Genomic DNA, 13794 nt, shown 5'->3' with positions numbered 1-13794 from the left:
ATTACCTTATGGCAACATTCTGATCAACTTAGCTGGGCTGGTCCTTAAATTACCAGTGTTATCTTTTCCTGGTTGCATCTTCAAAACCTTTCTCTAGCTTGGTAGAAACTTCCTGAAGTTTCATTCATGGGCAGAGCCCATACATATCCACTTAAACCTTTCTTTTCCTTTTTATTATTGTGAAATTGAAAAGCATCAAAAGACAGGAGTATTTCCCTATACAAAGAACAAAAAAGAGGTACCTGTTGGGCTATTTTAAAAATACACATTTCCAAATTAAAGTGTTAGTTCCAAAACTGCCCTGCTTTGCTATATCTTCATTTAAACTTCTCCTACAGAGCCACCTCTATTTGGTCACAATGAGCCATCAGAGTGAGACTTTGGTGGAGTCTATAATTGGTTTTGTTTTAATCTCAAAGGCATTATAATGGTCCTTAATGTCTTTCCTTTATTGGGTCTTTAGGGAGTTGGTTTTAGGTAAAAAGTTATGGGTTCAATCACAATCTGTCTTAGCCCCTTAAAAAAAAGAGTAATTGCTTTCAAGTGTAGAATAATTAGTGGAATCCCACCCTTACATTTGTAAACCTTTCAAAAAGGTTTCAGTAAAATCCTATTATGGACAGGAGTTTAACATCCGAATAAAATAGTAAGACATAACTGTTTTTCTTATCATTCACTATAAAAATTTAATGGCTTCTACACTCTTGTGGTTTCACACTCTTGATTTGCTTCTCTTTTTTTTTTTTGGGGGGGGGGGAAGAAATTACCCAAATGCTTCCTCACTTTACTATAGGGTTATTGAAAAAGATATGAAATAGAAAAACTTGAATGCCATGCTATGTGGGTTATTCCATAAGGAAAACACAATGAATGCCTTCTACCTAGCTGTTTCTTTCAGCTATTTCCATTTTTGAGAATTAAAAGATATCTCAAGGGAAACACCAGGGAGATGAGCCCATTTTATTATACATTTTCCCTAGTCTTCTCATTGATCTTATCTCACACAATAAAATGTGCCTCTGATTTTTCTTTCCTTTATAAGTGCTTTTACCCTAAGCAAGGGAAACATCTGGCAAAAGGAAAGGAATTTGCTATCCTAATCATTTGGCCTGCTTATAATTTGATTTGTTATTTAATAATTTTAGTAACTTTTTCCTAATCTCTGCAACACCTAAATAAAGAAACTACTCTGCATTCATATGACTTGATGAAATGAAGGTGTTTTATCATCCTATGGTACAGCTCTCTTGTGGTTCTCCGACTTCTCCAACAGTTCCCTCACTGGTTTATAAGATTTTACATTTAGAATATCTAGACATAAAAGCTGGGGCCCAAAGAGTTTAAATAACTTGCTCAAGATCCTATAGGTAGGAAGTAGAAGAGCTAAGAATGACATGAGTCCATTGACTTCCAATGCAGCTCTCTTTCCATGATGGCAGAGTGCTACTCAGTATACATTTCTTCCTTCTCATCTCTGAATATGAATATAAACTAAAGTTCTGTTGATAGTCCTCCCTCCATATTCTCTTTGAATGATCTCACCTTCCTCTAGGACTATAATCCATCTCCATCCCCAGATCTGAATCTCTAAAGTCCCATCTCTTCCCTACAATATAGTCCTGTGTTTTTAACTTGCCTGCTAGTTATCTTCCCCCTGATTATTTAAAATACTTTAAACTCAACATATATAAAATAACCCCCAATCATTTTTACCCCAAAACCTGACTTTCAAACTTCCTCATTTCTGTTTTTAATAAGTTTTTGTTGTTCTTCTGGGCTTTTTTTTTTTACATTATCATAATTTTCCCCAGTATCCCTTTCTCTGCTTCTCCCAGAGAGCCATCCCATGTAACAGACCAAAAAAGTGGGGATGGGGAAATCAGCACAATCATTAATACACTGTAAAAGTCTGGAAATGTGGAATGTGTAACACCTGTGGACCTCCCACCTCCACAGAGGGATGAGTTGGGGGGGGTTGCCCTCATATCTTTTCATTCCATTTCTGCTAATGACACCTGCCTTTCTTCTCCCAGTGACCTAGATTTATCATCTCAGTATCTTTCATTCTTCCCTTTCTATATCTCCCAGAGCCAATCAGTTGATGAGTCCTTTTGCTTCTGTCCCCACAATACTGGCTTACATTCCTCCTCTTATTTCTATTCACACTGTTACCACTTCAGAGAAAGCCCTCATTATCTCCTGCTTAGATTATCATAATAGCCTCCTAGATGCTTATTCTCCCTTTTCTAATCCATCCTTCATGCAGCTGCCCAAATATTCTTCCTACGATATATATCTAATGTATCATTCTCCTTGCTCAAAAACTTCCCATGGTCCTTTCTTGCCTATGAATCTAAATGCAAACTCCTTGTCTTGTAATTCAAGGCTTTCTACCATCTGGCTCCAACCTGCCTCTCTCGTTTCCTCTCACACTATTTCCCTACAAGCACTTTGTCTTGAAGCCAAATTGGTCTCACGATTCCCTGCTCTTATTTTTGCCCCTTCTCTTACCTCTTGTCATTTTCATAGGTTATAGTCCTGTCTGGATCAAAATCTTTACATATTTCTACCTATTTATTCAGCGTAGTCCCAGGAATGGGGATGAAAAGTCAGTTAATAGTCAGAAGGTAAAAGGAAGAAGAGAATTTTTGCAGGAAGCTTGGGGGCAGGATCTGAGGAAGAGAAGATGGAAGCTGGGAGGTTGGATCCCTTGTTTGTGCCATCTCTTGCTGTGGCCTTCTAGTGGGATCTGTGGTCGCTCTTCACAAGAGATCCTGAGAGAACAACATATGGGTACATGGAGGATGGGATCCAAAAGAACTGTTAACGACTGCTGAGTGATATGAGGAAGGATATGAGGAGAGAGAGAGATAAAGAGACACAAACACAGAGATAGAGAGAGAGAGAGAGAGACAAAGAGAGAGAAAGGGAGAAAGAAGAAAAGAAGAGGAGGAAGAGGAGCAAGAAGAGGAGGAAAAGGAGGAGAAGGAAGAAGAGGAGGAGGAGGAAGAGAAGGAGGAGGAGGAGAAAGAGGAGGGAGGAAGAGAGAGAGGAGACAGGAGAAAGGAGAGAGAGAGAGAGAGAGAGAGAGAGAGAGAGAGAGAGAGAGAGAGAGAGAGAGAGAGAAGGAGAGGGACAGAGACAGAAGGAGAGGGAGAGAGAGAGATTTGCTTCTGTGGAATAAGAAGGGTGTTCCCGTACAATAGTCCTGAATGTGAGCTTCTTCCGGGGTCTGGGGAGGGGGGAAGGAGTGACGGGTAGTTTTTTGGAAACACAGGAAAACAAAACTGACCCAAGACTCTCATCTAGAGAGGCTATCCTCCCTCTAAATGGCACACACTCTTTGATTTCCTAGATCCCCAGCCTGGGCAGACACTGTCAGCCCTTGTGGCAGCACCAAGCCCGAGCTCGTTTGAGGCTGTGTTCTCTCTGAAGACAGTGTCAAGAAGCATAAACTGACTTGCTTCAAGCATGTCAAAAGCAGCAGCTTTTGAAGACTGGGAAAGTCTTAGTGGGTTTTTGAAAAACAAAAATGCACCTGATAAATTTTTATTACCTGGCAAAAACACGGGGGGAAAAAAGTCATATTGAATTTAATCACAACTCCTGCCTCCTCCAAAATGAAAGCATTTTTGGTTGGGACAAAGAAGAAAGAAACCCCAAAGGATATTTTTTTAAGCTTCTAAATCCTTAAAGCAGAGCTCACTGTGTCAAAGGCTTCTCCATCCAAAATTGAATAAATTGTAAGCACAGTGTTGGTTGAAAATGTATAAAATTCATATATTCTCTAAACCAGGCTACAGCGTGGGTTTTCTCTATTTGAAGGTCCCCATTTAAACATAATTGATCAAAGGTTTCAATGAAAGTCAGACATCTTTTGATTGTGGAATATTTTGCTTATGGGGTGATCAGCCATTCAGGTTTCATTCAAACTACATAAGGCACTTACAGTACAGCCTTCCCTCATGAGTTCCAAATGGATCTCCGTCTTTTCCTGAAGTCCAAGGAGCCATATGAGGCTCAGTTTGCATCAGGTGTCCCTGAATTCTGCCCCAAAGCAGCAACTTGTTATTGATAGAAAAGCACAGAAACTCCACTGGGAGGTGACCATGAAACAGAAGCCAATTTTACATGGGGAAAAAACCACCAAATAAAAAGCTGACTCAAACTAGAAAAGACAAACAAGAATGCAGGAGGGAAGCAGAAGATGCTTATGCAGAACAATATCAAGTTATAGAGATCACAAAGGTTAAAGCATAGAAAGAAACGTCAGAAGAATAAGCTACCCCTGGAGAGATAAGAGGGTAGATTCAGGGCAGCAGCTCCAATGAAAAGAGGAAAGAAACTTCACAGGCCATGATCCCTCAGCTTTTCAGTAAAGGGCAGCTGGTCAGCGTCCTGTCTGCTTCCTACTGCATCTGTCTCTGCTCCTTTGGCCCCTCTTCAGAAGTCTGTGGCCTTTCCTCCCTTCTTCCCCGTCGTCCACTCAGAACAACTTCAAGCACAACTGAATAGTTACAGTCGATCAAAAGAAAACCAAAAGAAAAGCAGAAAAACAAAATTAAATAGCTTTTAAAAGTTATTTTAGAGCTCAGCCATTCTTACTTTCCCCTCTCCCATTTGAGTGGGCAAGACAAAGTCCTTCTGCCATAGTTGTTCTGTGTGCTTTTTGCTGTAGCAGGAAGAGATTGAACAAGACAAGATTAAAAAGGATTGTCAGGAAAAGAAGGAGAAGGACCCTGGAGACTCAAGATTTACACACATGGTGAAGACTACTTATAATAATTTCTATTATTTTACCAAAACTTTCCTCAGTCATATTGTATAATTGCAAGTGGGTAATTTTCATGCAGAGGAGTATCATGAAGACATGTTCCCAGGTTTCCTGGGTGGGGGTCATGAGCCAAGAGAAAATCCTTTGACCTGTACTTGAGCATCATCACTTTCTAATACGAATCATATATGCAAAAATATATGATTTTAAATCAATAGGCTAACTTCATACTTCTCAGACTGGCCTAGACGACAAGAAAAAATAATGATGAATGTTGGAGGATATGTGGAAAAACTGGGGCACTGATACATTGTTGGTGGAATTGTGAACTGATCCAACCATTCTGCAGAGCAGTATGGAACCATGACCAAAGGGAGATGATATTGTGCAAACTCTTTGATTCATCAGTGTCTCTACTGAGCCTGTATCCCAAAGAGATCATAAAAAGGGAAAAGGACAAAAAATTGTTTGTACCAGCCCTTTTTGTGGCTGGAATTAGAAATTGAGTGGAAACTCATCAATTGGAAAATTACTGAATAAGTTATGGTATATGAATATTATTGTTCTGTAAGAAACGACCAGCAGGATGATTTCAGAAAGACCTGGAGAGAATTACATGAACTAATGCTAAGTGAAACGAACAGAACCAAGAGAATATTGTACACAACAACAACAAGATTAGATGACAATCAATTCTGATGGACATGGCTCTTTTCAACAATGAGATGATTCAGGCCAGTTCCAAAGGTCTCGTGATGGAGTCATCTACACCCAGAGAAAGGACTGTGGAGACCAAGGAGTATTTTTACTTTTCTGTTGTTTGCTTGCATTTTGTTTTCTTTCATTTCCCCCCTTTTGATTTGATTTTTCTTGTTCAGAATGATAATTGTGGAAATATGTATAGAAGAATTGCACAAGTTTAACTTATATTGGATTATTTGATGTCTAGGGGAGAGGAGAGAGAGTGAAGGCGGGAGAAAAAAAATTTGGAACACAAGGTTCTGCAAGGGTGAATGTTGAAAACTATGCAGATGTGAAAATAAAAGCTTAAAAAAGTAATATGCTAAACATATTTTCCTTTATAAACATCTATATCTCTGGGAACCTTCAGAAATCACCTAGCACCTTATTTTATGATGGATAAAACTGAGGTCCATAAATGGAATTCTTGGGACAGGAATTCCTATTGTTTTATGCCAAATTCAAAGCATATTTCAAATGAAAAGGTATAATTGAGAAAAATCAGAGGCTAATGATGTGCACGATCATCCCAAGGATGACATCTTGAATGAGGGTATCACCTTTTTCTTGGCACACATATTTGACAGCAGAGACAAGAAACACATTAGGAGACAAGAACTGAGTTTGTCAGGTATAGGACTGGTTCTTATTGTGGTCAATTGAACAATCTGGCCATCTAGTTCAATTTTCTAATTCCCATGTGCTACCCAAAGATAAAACAGGTTGCTAGAACTTCTATACAGCCACTACTTTCACAGGAACACACAGTAGGATGCTTCTCAATGAGACAATCTCAGAAAAAAAAAGATATGAAGGGAGGTATCCAAAACTTAGATGTAGCAAGCAAATTTCTAAGATTTCACTTCCCATGATACTTAGGACTAAGAGGACAACATGTATTGGGAGGAAGTTCTCTAGATCACATTTCCCAGGAGACTTTACATTTGACTGCAGAATATGGTGATGCCAGTTAAGGTGTACTCAGTTTAATGGGGCATACTCTAGAGATGTCAAGGTTTTAAAATAGGGTCAATGCCAATGGGGAAAATGGAATAAAGATAAATATTGGATAGTTCAAATGGGTACAAGAAGGGTAAGCTCACACTTGTGGTCAGAGTGGAAGGAAGGAAGGAAGAAGGAAGGAAGGAAGGAAGGAAGGAAGGAAGGAAGGAAGGAAGGAAGGAAAGAAGGAAGGAAGGAAGAAAGAAGGAAGGAAGGAAGGAAGGAAGGAAGGAAGGAAGGAAGGAAGGAAGGAAGGAAGGAAGGAAGGAAGGAAGGAAGGAGGGAAGGAAGAAGGAAGGAGGGAGAGAGGGAGAGAAGGAAGGAGGGAGGGAGAGAGGGAGGGGAGGAAGGAGGGAGGGAGAGAGGTAAGAAATAAGCATTTATTAAGCACATACTATGCACAGACACTTTACAATTATTATCTCATTCAATCCTTACCCTGGGAGGTAGGGGGATATTACTATCCCCATTTTACATTTAAGGAAAAATGGTGGCAGAAAGTAATAAAGTGACTTGCCTAGAGTCACACATCTAGTTAATGTCTGAAGCTATATTTGAACTCTTTTTCTCCTACATCCTGGCCAGGCATTTCTATTCCCTCTGCCAATGAAAGAAGAGAGAGAACCGCATGTTCTCATATGATTCCATTTATGTCTATGGAATTTCCAAATCCAGGAGTCAGGAAGGGTGAAAATTGCCTTAAACTTCAGGTAGAGATTTCTCATTCTCATTCAGTCCTGTTTGTGTCCTAGGGCTCTAGAAACCTTAATTTTGCAGAGACATGATGATATAACAAAGACTTGGGGCCAGAAAACTTAGATTCAAATCTCAGTCTTTCCATCTGTAGGACTGTCAGAAAATCTTATCTCTAAGCCTCAGTATACTTACATATGAAGGGCAAGGGAAGGCAACAAGCCTTCATGTTGCAGACACTATGCTAAGCATTTTTTTGGACAAACTTTATCGCATATGAGGATAATGATCAGACTGAAAATGTTTTGTATAAAGTATTTTGAGTGGTTATTAATTTTCTTCATCGAGTCAAGCCTCAGGGCCAAAATCAGAACAGTGGGGTCAAGTTAGTTCAGGTTCACCTTGGTGAGGGAGGTAGGAATATCAGCTGAGAACCCTAATTCTCCCAGCTCAGCTGCTGTTGTTTTTCCAATTTTCAGATTTTTTCAGGCAACATGTGTTTAACGGGTGAATCTGCTTCTGCATAGAACTAGGTGGGGCTTGTGCTCGATGCAGACCCAACTCATATTTGAATACTACCAACTTTTGTGAGGCTAACCATATCCCTCCCATGACTGCAGTATACCTCTAGAACTAATTGTTGATGTTTTGTTTTTGAAAAACAATGACATCAATAAGTTTTGCACATGAATGGATTGGAGTGAGACAGACTTATGCAGAGTCATCAGCCTTGCTCTCTTTTCCAGAGTCATTGAGGGCATAATGGCAAGACAAAATCAAGAGGAGGGGCAATGACCTAGCATGCAGTGGATGACCTCGGCGGCCTGCTTCAGCCCCTTCATGGCCATTGAACAAATTGTTCTTCCTTTGCCCATTCCACTGCCAAACTCACCAGCAGCTTTAGCCCATCTGCCATGATGGTCTTACCAGAGTGTGGCCACTGTCCATGGTGCTACTTCAGATGACAGTAGACACCAAAGGTGAGTGGGCAGCCTTGAAAGGAGCTTGACAAGCCTTCTTACCAGAGGTGCTAGTCCTCCCTGAACACCCTTGTGGTATACTGAGCCTGGAGTCAGGAATACACATCTTCCTGAATTCGAATCTGACTGCTGTGTGACTACAGACAAGTTCCTTAACTCTGTTTTCCTCAGTTTCTTCCCCTGTAAAATAAGGTGGAGAAATTAATAGAAAACCACTCCACTATCATTGTCAAGAAAACCCCAAATGGAATCACAAAGAGTTCAGCATTACTGAACAAATGAAAAAAAAAACCCAAATCACAAACATTATCTCATTTGAGTCTAACAATCTGGGAGTTAGGAGCTACCATTAATCCCAGTACTTGGTACAGTGAGTTGTACCTTAATAATAATAAATGCTGTTTCATTCATTCAACTGTTCATTCATATGATTATATAGATCTCCCTCAAAAACAATAAATTGTTACATAGGAGATCTGAGTTCTATTCTCGGTCCTGGTACTATTGGCTAACTGTGTAAGTACCTGGCAAGGTATCTAACTTCCCTGGTTCCATTTTCATTCTCTGTGAAATAGCAGAGCTGAACTGACTAATTTGTCAATTCTTTTCCTGCTTTAATATTTTTTGACTCTGTAAACTGACCTCCTTCCCTACTCTGAGATAGAATCAGCGACAATTTAAAAAAAAAGTCATAGTTATTAAGTAATTCAATGTTTATACACTTTCAATGTTAAGATTCCCTCTAAAACCTCCTTGTAATATACAGGTAGCCCAGCAGTAGAAAGGGGATAACTGGGGACCTGATGACTATATATCAGCCATCCAATGACCACCTCACCAAATGCATGTGGTTTTTCCAGAGTTAAAGTCTGATCATGTCACCCACTACTCATTGGCCTCTAAATCTTATTTTTTTCTGGCATCAAATATGAAGTCCTCAATAGAACACATACTCAATAAGGGTATAGAAAATAGGAAAATGGAATATGGAAAGGGGAGGTGATAAAAGAGAGGGCATATGAGGGAAGGGAGCAATCAGTAGCAAAACACCTTTGAGGAGGTACCGAGCAAAAAAAGAGAGAATAAATGGGGGGAAATACAATTAGCAATAGTATAGTAAAATTTTTTTCAAAGCAAGTTTCTCTGAAGGAATATTATTGTTTTCTGGGAAATGATGATCAGAGTGCTCTCAAGGTAAAAACCTGAGAAATCCTCCATGAACAAAGTGAAACATACTGTATACAAAGTAATAGCAATGTTCTGGAGTGACCAATTGTAAATGACTTTCTTATTAATCATCCATACCAACTCTGAAGGACTTATGATAAAAAATCCTGTCCAAATCCAGAGAAAGAACTGATTATATCTGAACACAGATCAAAGTGTTCCCTATTTCTCTATCTCTCTTTTTTTAACTTAAGTTCTTCATAGCCTGGCCTTTTCCTACCTTTCCAGTCTTCGTATGCTTTACTTACCTGCCCCATACACATACACCCTTCCATGAACTTTATGATACAGGCTTACTTGGATTTCACCAATACTCTGTCTTCTTTGTATTGGCTATCTGCCATGCCAAAATCATCTGCCCTCTCACCTTTGTCCCTTAATTTCTTTGACTCAACTGAAAATCTACTTTCTGCAGGTCTTTCCAGTCCTTATGGTTCTCTCCCCTGCCAACCTTTATCTGCTTTGCATAAATAACAGTGAGCAGTTATTTTTACATGTCTCCCCTCTGAGAATGTGACCTCATTAAGATCAAGGATAATAGTTGTTTTTCTTTTTATTCCTTCAGTGATTATGACAATGCTTGACACATAGTACCCACTTAAAAAACACTTGTTGACTAACAGAAATTTGTCAACAGATGGTTAGCCACTGGGGATGAATATTTTTAGGTATGGGAACTTATGAAAACTTTTTTGCTAAGGTGAATAGTGTTATGCCTTTCTACGGCACAGCTAACATATAATAAAGGAATTAAGAATATCCCAAATCAAGGGATTGGGCCAGAGGGACATATCTCATCGGAACCAGAGAATTCAGAGCCTGAACTGAGAGAAAGGGAAGTCTAAACAAACTGAGAAGCTCCAGAGTAGGGAGAATATGGAAAAACCTAAGTTGACAGAGAACTCCAAGAAGAGGAAACTGTAGGAAATAGAGAAAACAAAATACAAGACTAATTGTTGAGAAACTCTCAAGGAGCTGACATTTTATCCAACTCAGCCTGATTTCTCAAAGCCCTTGTCGGAATTTGGTGACTATTTGGTGACTCCCACCATATCTCCTTCTGACTCAGTCATCTTCCTTTATTTGTTTTTCAGCAAGAAGCAGAATTATAATTATCTTGGTTGAAAGAATAAACACAAAACTGCTGCTAAGTCCTTACAGAATGGATCAACCAAGAGGGGAAATTCAATGAAACTTTGTTTTCATAAGAAGTTATTTCCTTGATTTTTTCCATTAGTTTCCTTAAATCTGGACTCATATAGCAACTATCTTAGTCCAGACCTTTAATCGCTTCTTGAATAAATTACTGCAATGGTCCTCTATGTCTCACGATTCTTCTTACTTTCATCCACCTTCCACTCAGCTGCCAAAGTTTAACATGTCACTTCCCTACTCAATAAGTTAGTGGCTTCCTGTTCCTACTATAATCAAATAGATATATTCCTCTTTTTAAAAGTCCTTTATATCTTACCCTAAACTATCTTTCTGTTGAATATTACTTTGCCTTCCATATTCTGTGATCCAGACAAACTGATTTTTTTTCCTATGTTCCTTTAACCAGACACCCCATTTCCCATTTCTATGCTTTTGCAGACAGCAAGGTAGCACAGTGGAGAAAGCACTGGACTTGGGAGTCAGGAAAAATTGAGTTCAAATACAACGTCAGATAATTTCTAGCTGGGTCATCCCAGGCAAGTCTGTTTCCCTCAGTTTCCCCAACTGTAAAAAGGCAAAAATACTAGAACCTATCTTCCAGGTTAAGGATCAAATGAGACATTATTTGTAGGGTTCTTAAAACAGTACCTGGCACATAGTAGTTACTTAATAAGTAATTGCTTGTTTCTTTCCTTTGCCTGGCTGTCTGGAATGTCTGGTATTTACTCTTTCTCCTCACAATCCACTGCTCAGATCACTTTTTACATGAAGCCTTTCTGTTTTCTCCATCTGCTAGTGCATTACCGCATCCAAAATTAATTTACATCTATTTTATATTTATTTTTATTCTATTTATATTTTGCATACTGTCATATATGTGATTGTTGTCTTCCCAGTTAAGATATAAACTCCTTAGGGGTGGAGCTGCTCCTGTTTGTTTTGTTTTTTTAATCTCCAATTGCTAGCATAATTCCTGGCACATAGTAGGCTCTTAAAAAAACATCCATTGGTTGATTCGATGCTTTGCCTGTGTAGCCACAGTTTCCTGAATGTAAAAGAAAACACATTAGGAATGCAGTTGGAACTTTCCTGAGCAAAAAGAAACTGAAAAAAATTGGTTACATCTGGTTGAGTGAGAGGCTTCCTTTGAGGACAAAATTCCATCGAATTTAATGGAATCAATCTATTGAATTTCAACCAGGTGGAAAATTTCAAAAGAAAGGTGTTGGGTACTTTGCACAATATCCACATTTGGGCATAAAAACTAAAGAGGTGTTTCACTGAATCTGTTTTTAACTGAGTGCATTTCACGCTAAAGCTATTAAACACAACTAGTTTTAAATCTCTCTGAAATGAGGGATAGCACAAGAAGCAATTTATTTGCTATTAAATGTATATTGTCTGTCTGGTATAGAAGAGACCAGCCGATCATAGTAACATTTTGATCCCTTTTAACCCAGTTTTTTTAACTAATGAATTCAATTTGAAGAAAACTGTTGTTACGGAAGCTTTCTTCTTGATCTCGCCAAGAATTTGAAATATTTCTGCATCTGTGACATACACACCCCCTCCCCAGCAGAATCTGTTGCTATGGAAATTTTGATGTTAAAATTTCAACTCAGAAAGGCAAAAGCAAGAATCAAGTCATGTTCAAGGAAAGTTCTTCCTTGATATTTTCTTTTAAATGTTAAAAATGTATAAAAGGTGGTTTATCCTTACAGGTGTCCTCATTGTGCATGATAGATATGCTTCTGAAAGGTTCTGTATGAAACTAATTTTTGCAAATTGAATGATATTTAAATTCAGTTGAGAAAATGGCTATTTAGAGGAAGCCAACAGGGAATCCTTTTGTGAAGTAAATAGCAGTTTTTAAAATGTAATAATCACAACCTATTTATCTAAACTAGGGTGTCTGATTATAGGATGTAAGTGCAGAACCGAGGGAAGGTAAAATCACTGATGCCAGAGAACAATTTATGGGTTGTTTTGCTCTTGAAGAAGGCATAGCTATGCCTTCATAGCTCATCCATCTGCTGCATGAATCAGTATTTAGGCCTGTTGCTGAGGATCATCAACTTATGATTTAAGGCCTAGGATGGGGAAGGGGCAAGAGATCAAGGGATATATAGAGAGTCTTTAATCAGACTAGAAATGTCTAGCCTATAGAAAATGTATGGGGGAGAGAGAGGGCAAGGGGAAAAGGGAGAATGGTAGAATAAAAGCTGTTTTCAAGTCTGAAAGGCTTAGACTAATTATACTTGGTCCCCAAATGTAGATGTGGGAACAGTGAGTGGCAGTTGCCAAATAGGAGATTTAGGCTCAGCATTTTACTTTGTAAAAAGTAGAGCCATCCTGAAGTAAAATTAACCAGTAAGCTCCCTACTATGAGTTGGTAAACAAGTAATATTTTTTTAAGGAATGAATAGTATAGCTTGATGAATATGGATTATAGGAGCGCTGATTTAAGATCAAAGGATCTGAGTTGATAATGGAGAAAAGGTGTTGAGTATGGAAGGAGAGTGGGGTTCAAATCCCATCTAGAGTGCTTCCCAACCCCATGATTGTAACAAGTTATTTAACTTCTTTAAGCCTCCATTCCCTCATCTCTTAAATGATGGGGTTACAATACTTCTGTTGGAGGATTTTCCCATCTCTAGAGTTACAAAGATATTGGGTTCTTTATCACTGATGATCTTTAGAGATGGGATAACCATTATTTTGATGACAACAGAATTGTGGATCAAGGACAATTAAGATTTTATGGACTCCAACATCCTTTCTCGTCCTGAAATTCTGCGTATTTTAGATTTTGCTCAGTATCAAATAATATTAAGATGCATTCCATGAAGGGCAGCACAGTAGATAGAGTACTAGAGTTGGAGTCAAGAAGACCTGTATTCTAATACAATGACCCTGGACATGTCACTTAACCCTGTTTGCCTCAGTTTCCTCATCCATAAAATGAGCTGAAGAAGAAAATGGCAAACCATTCCAGTGTCTTTGCCAAAAAAACAAAAACAAAAACAAAACAAATGGGATCATGAAGGGTCAGACTTGGCTGAAAAACACTGAATAACAACAAAGTATATACCGTGAATAAGCTTTTCAATGAGAACTAAATAACTTGATATTTAATTCTTAAATTTAGTGTTATATGACATAGTTTTAAATCCCAGGCCCATAATTCACCATTTTTTATGACTTCGAGCAAATAATAAACAA

Source organism: Antechinus flavipes, chromosome 5 (genome assembly GCF_016432865.1).
Source record: "Antechinus flavipes isolate AdamAnt ecotype Samford, QLD, Australia chromosome 5, AdamAnt_v2, whole genome shotgun sequence".
Lineage (NCBI taxonomy): Eukaryota > Metazoa > Chordata > Mammalia > Dasyuromorphia > Dasyuridae > Antechinus > Antechinus flavipes.
This window is presented reverse-complemented; position numbering follows the sequence as displayed.